The sequence below is a fragment of the Dendrobates tinctorius genome, unplaced genomic scaffold (assembly GCF_039654945.1).
Source record: "Dendrobates tinctorius isolate UK_male_01 unplaced genomic scaffold, ASM3965494v1 ptg000156l, whole genome shotgun sequence".
In the NCBI taxonomy this organism is placed as follows: domain Eukaryota; kingdom Metazoa; phylum Chordata; class Amphibia; order Anura; family Dendrobatidae; genus Dendrobates; species Dendrobates tinctorius.
The window spans coordinates 32,652,375-32,658,866 of record NW_027361823.1 but is presented as its reverse complement, the minus strand read 5'-3'; positions in this window follow the sequence as shown (position 1 = coordinate 32,658,866).

Below are 6,492 nucleotides of genomic sequence, written 5' to 3'. Positions count from 1 at the left end.
GACATTTAAACTTTCAGGGACTCAACATTCCATTGCGGTAAGTCCCCCACCCCAAATCACCAGATCAAGAACCATATTTTACTAATTGAGTAATCCATAGCCTAATAGATCCCACAGATCAATTTAGAACCAACTTCGAGGACCCCCAACCATCAATCGCCACCATTACCCGAAATTTTCCCAGATTACAAACAATCCCCAATGTTAGTGTTAGGACTGGCGGAACGCACCAAATTATAAATTAATAGTAGGTGCGTTCGCAGCCCGGGGTCCACCGTGCAGAGGTGGTACACTGCTGCTAGGTAATGGTGGAAGAATAGAGCGGCGTAAAAACAGTAACACCTGGGTTATGTCACCCAATGTGAACAGGAGCGGACTCTGTTAATTCACAGAGCCGCACAGCCGCTGAACGTGGATGCCAGAGCCTGTTTAACTCACAGAGCCCGGCCAAAGAGCGCACAGCAAGTGGCCACAGAACTCTACCCCAAGGACACAGGGTTAGAGTCCTTCTAGGCCCACTGAGCGCGTGGCGTCACTGCCACAAGCGCCGCTATAGACGCTGACTATGGAGTGTGGAGCATGGGGCACTGAGGCGTGCCGAGTCACTGATGATGGCTAATGCCTGACTCAAACTCTGACCTACCTACGCCTAAGCCTGGGCGCTAGCAGGCTAGGCTGCACAACACATGCATACCAAGGTTAGGGGTTTCATAATGAGTCAGTCACCAGAGACATTCATACGTGCATACACCACTCACTCCTTATAGTCTGAAAATACAGGCTATCCTAGAGCATGGCCGAGCGGCCATGCCAACCTTTTATAGCCGTGAGCGTCCGGGACCTTCCTGGCTTCTCGGATGGGCCAATCCGAACACGTGCTCAGGTGTTGCTACGGCTGTAGAGGAATGGGAGACCGCCGGAATTAAGGCTCGGGATTCCCGCTGTGCAGCGACAGGAACCCGACACCTAACATTACCCCCCCTCCTTGGGCCCCCTCCTCTCTGAGCCTCGCTCCGCTCAAATTCCGCAATGAGAAGAGGAGCGTGGATGTTTTCCACCGGCTCCCAGGTCCACGCCTCTGGACCATGACTCTTCCAATCCACCAAGTAAAATTTTTTGCCCCATCTTGCATCCCACGATGGCATTGACCTCAAACTCGTCTGACGACAGGTCTGATGTCCCGGCAGATGGCTCCGAAAACCGAGACATGTGCACCGAGTTAAGGAGAGACACATAAAAAGTGTCCGAGATAGCCAAATGTTGTGGAAGAGCCAGGCGGTAGACCACAGGGTTGATCTGCTCAAGGGCCTTGAAAGGGCAAATATAGCGCGGTGCGAACTTAGCAGATTCCACTCGCAGCCTGATGTTTCGAGCGGAGAGCCACACTAAGTCGCCAGGGGCGAAGGTCAGAGCCGGGCGCCGGCGAGTGTCAGCGGAGGACCTCATTCTCTCCTTGGAGGCCCGGATAGCATCCTGCATGCGATCCCAAATGTCACATGCCTCCACCGCCCAGTCTGCCACCCTACAGTCGGTGGACGACACGGGCATGGGCACGGGGACGCGCGGATGCTGGCCGTAATTTAAGAGGAATGGGATCTGACAGGTGGAGTCGGCCACAGCGTTGTTCAAGGCGAATTCCGCCCACGGCAGCAAGGGTGCCCAATCATCCTGCCTGGCCGAGACAAAATGTCGCAGATATGTCACCAGGGTCTGGTTGGCTCTTTCAACCAACCCGTTCGTCTTGGGATGATAGGCCGAGGAGAGATTTAGCTCTATGCTGAGCAGAGAACAGAGCTCTCTCCAGAACCGAGACGCAAACTGAGCACCCCGGTCGCTGACAATCTTATCCGGCATGCCGTGCAGGCGGAAAACATGTTTAATAAACAACGCTGCCTGGCCCCGTGCGGAAGGTAGCCGAGGGAGTGGTACCAGATGCACCATCTTGGAGAAATGATCGGTGACCACCCAAATGATGGTGCTGCCACTGGACTTGGGCAGACCCACCACAAAGTCCATACCGACCATCTCCCAGGGCCTGTCAGCAACCGGCAGAGGATAGAGTAACCCAGCGGGCCGCTGCCGAGAGGGCCAATTCTGGGCGCAAGAGATGCACGCCCGTATATAGTCCCTGACGTCACGGGCCATATGCGGCCACGTCCTCGCCAAAAGCTCAGAGGTCCATTTGGTCCCAAAAAGTCCACCCAGCCTGGACGAATGAGTCCAAGAGAGGACCTCCGGTCGCTGATGGGCAGGGACAAAAGTCTTGCCCGGAGGTATAAACTCGAGGGGGACCAGAGCCACGGTCCTCAGGCACTCAGATGGGACTATCAGCCGAGGCTCCTCCTCCTCCTCCGATGACACCACGGAGCAGGAGAGAGCATCGGCCTGGACGTTCTTCTCCCCGGAGAGAAAATGCAGGGTGAAGTGGAATCGGGAGAAGAACAAGGACCATCTGGCCTGACGAGAATTCAGCTGCTGGGCTGTTTGTAAATAGACCAAATTCTTGTGGTCGGTGAACACCTGGAAAGGGTGGCGAGCCCCCTCCAGGAGGTGTCTCCACTCTGAAAAGGCCAACTTCATTGCTAGCAACTCCCTGTCCCCGATGGAATAATTCCTCTCCGCCAGTGTGAAGGTCTTGGAGAAGAAGCAGCATGGGTGCTTCCGACCTTGCGAGTCCTTCTGGAACAGGACCGCTCCAGCACCGATGGAAGAAACATCCACCTCCAGAATGAAGGGTTTATCCACATCGGGGCGATGTAGAATGGGAGCGCTAGCGAAATGGGATTTAATAGAGGAGAAGGCCTTGGAGACAGGTTCTGACCACAACTTGGGGTTTGCACCCTTCTTGGTGAGGGCTACCAAGGTCGCTACCAAAGTTGAGAAGTGGGGAATGAATTGGCGATAGTAATTTATGAACCCCATAAAGCGCTGCACCGCTTTGAGAGAATGGGGTTCCTGCCAATCCATCACCGCCTGTAGCTTGGCAGGATCCATGGCCAAACCCTGGGCAGAGATGATATAGCCAAAGAAAGGCAAGGAATCCTGCTCAAACACACACTTCTCCAACTTGGCATAGAGGGAGTTTGCCTGCAGGAGGTCAAAAACTTTGCAAACATCTCTCCGGTGGGAGTCAATATCTGGAGAGTAGATGAGAATATCATCCAGATAGACTACTATCGAGGTGGTAAGCATATCCCGGAAGATATCATTCACAAAGTCTTGGAAGACGGCTGGGGCATTACAGAGCCCGAAGGGCATCACCAAATATTCATAGTGCCGGTCTCTGGTGTTAAATGCCGTCTTCCATTCGTCCCCATCACGGATGCGAATCAGGTTGTAAGCCCCCCGCAGATAAAGTTTGGTAAACAATCTCGCTCTCCGTAGCCTATCAAACAGCTCCGATATCAGGGGTATAAGATACTTATTCTTAACGGTGAAGGCGTTAAGACCCCTGTAATCGATGCAAGGACGTAGTTCCCCACTCTTCTTCTGGACGAAGAAGAATCCCGCCCCCGCTGGTGACACTGACTTCCTAATGAATCCTCTTGCCAGATTCTCCCTGATGTATTGAGACATGGCCTCTGTCTCCGGGAGAGAGAGGGGATAGATTCGACCCCGGGAAGGCTCAGCACCAGGCAAGAGGTCAATAGGACAGTCATAGGGGCGATGCGGTGGAAGTGTCTCTGCCGCCTTTTTGGAGAACACGTCCGCATACTGTCGATAGTGTTTGGGAAGCAAGGAAAGATCTACGGGGACCTCGGTGGAGGCAACCTGGACGCATTCCCTCAGACATCTACCCTCACATGACTTACTCCAACCAAGAATTCTCCCCTAGGACCACTCTATATGGGGAGAGTGATACCGCAACCAGGGGACCCCTAGAAGGACCTGGTCGATACCCTCGGGCATGATGAGGAAGGATATCGTCTCCTGATGAGATGGAGACACCGAGAGTAACAGTGGAGCAGTTTGGTGGGTAATCTGCGAGGGCAGAGTTGCGCCATTCACTACTCTGACGGTGACTGGCTTGGACATCATTAGCAGTGGTATCGCGTGCCGTTGAGCGAAGGCAAATGACATAAAATTGCCCTCCGCTCTGGAATCCATGCAAACCTCCACCACCAGAGTGGAAGAACCAACCCAAGTGTCCCCTTAAAGGACAACTTGGAAGAAAGCGCCGCGGATTCTAGTGAGCCGCCTCCTACGGCCACTAGGGGCGAGCGTCTTCCCAGCCGCTGTGAGCACTGGTTGGCAAAGTGACCGGACTGCCGGCAACCATGACAGATCACAGGGGCTCGAGTGGGCCGGGGGCCTGGATCCCTCGCGGGAAGCCCCCTGACGCTCGGACGCCCAATCGGGAGATTCCAGAGGTTTAGCAAAACTGGGTGCCAACCTAAACCTCTGCCTACACTGGAACGGCTCCAACCTTCGCTCGGCAAAGCGAAGGTCTATACGATGGAGAAGGTGATAAGCTCCTCCAGTGTAGCAGGAATCTCCCTGGTGGCCAGAGCGTCCTTCACATGGCCAGCCAAACCTCTCCAGAATGCCAGTGTCATGATCCATGCTGGATCATGACTGATATAATGCAAAGTAACCTTTTTTTTTTCCTTGAGCTGTGTGCTCGGAGTTGGGTTTGCCCCCGATGGCCATTAGGATTATTACACGGTGGTGTCTTTTGTTCTGTTTTCCCCGGTGGCCAGTATGGTCATTGCACTGGTGTTTTAGAGATAGTTTTCCCCCGGTGGTGGTTAGTGTAATTGCACGGGAATCACTAACAGGTGTGTTTACTCAATAAAGGTGTGTCAGTTGTACTGACTCACGTTGGTGATATTGCTGGTCTTTTCCAACCATGCTGGGTGAAGGAAGGAGCTGAGGAGAGTCCAGGACAGCTCCGTCAGAGTCCTGGAGTGGCAGCTATGGTGGCAGCGAGGAGTTTGTGTAAAGCATGGTGGAGTGGCAGCTATGGTGTCAGTGGAGAAGTCTTGCAAAGCTTGGTGGAGTGGCAGCTATGGTGTAGAGCTGCACTCAGTTGCTGGACTCTTTTGCTGAGAGCTGCACTCAGTTGCTGGACTCTTTTGCTGGAAGCTGCACTCAGGTGCTGGACTCTATGGTGTCAGCGAGGAGTTTGTGTAAAGCTTGGTGGAGTGGCAGCTATAGTGTAGAGCTGCACTCAGTTGCAGGACTCTTTTGCTGGACAGCTGCACTCAGGTGCTGGACTCCATTGCTGGACAGTGCACCCAGGTGTTGGACACGGTGGGAGGAAGATGCACTCAGGTGTTGGACTCTGTTGTCTGGAGCAAGTGCATTAGAGCAAAGCTAAGTGTTTCCCTGTTTGTCACTTTTCCTCATGTTGGTGTTAGTGCAGCGGTGGGGCCAGTGCCTGCACCACCCAGCTCCCTAGTAAGGAATAGGTGTAGGGTGTGCTAGGGTGACAGGTATCCTGATCGGCGACAGGTGAGGAGCCTGTATAGGGAATGTCCGGAGTGTTAGGGACACTGACTCAGGGGAGTGCAGGAGGTCTCCACGTCCCCCGTTCCCTATCGCAGGGCCCACAGTTGTAAATGTTTCCCTATCCCCTGTGACTTGTTGTACTAGTTACTGGCCTGCCGGCCGCGTCACACTGGAAAATTACACGTGCCGTGTCCTGTTGTATTAGTTACCGGCCCGCTGACCATGTCACACAGGACGGGGCACGTGACAGCCAGAATGAGGACCTTATCTGGCCACTCTAACTCCAAGACCAGCGTCCGGAACTGGATGGCAAAGTGGCTGACCATGGACGAACCCTGTGACAATGCCAGCAGCCGGAGCGTGGTGTCATGGGTGACTCGCGGTCCCAGGAAGACATGCTTCAGAGTGTCCAAGAACCGAGAGGTTCACATGATCACCACGCTCCCACAGCGGTGTGGCCCACTCCAAAGCCCTGCCTGACAAGAGGGAAATAATAAATCCCACTTTGGCCCGCTCGGAGGGGAATCGTGCTGCCAGCAGCTCCAACTGTTTCGAGCATTGGCTCACGAAACTCCTACAAGAGGCACCATCACCCGAGAACTTCTCAGGCAGTGGGAGGCGGGACAAAGTCGGGGCAGAGATGGCAGTGGTCACACTGGAGACAGCCTCTGTGGCTGCCTGAACAGCGACCGCAGTAACATCTGCAGCTGAGGCTGGACGCTCGAGAGCCGCCAACCTGCCCTGCAGCTGCCGGATGTACTGCAGCAGTCGCTGTTCGTCTGCCATTACTCGCCAGACCCTGGCGCTAGGATAATGTTAGGACTGGCGGAATGCACCAAATTGTAAAATAATAGTAGGTGCATTCGCAGCCTGGGGTCCACCGTGCAGAGGTGGTACACTGCTGCTAGGTAATGGCGGAAGAATAGAGCAGCGTAAAAACAGTCACACGTGGGTTATGTCACCCAATGTGAACAGGTGCGGACTCTGTTAATTCACAGAGCCGCACAGCCGCTGAACGTGGATGCCGGAGCCTGTTTAACT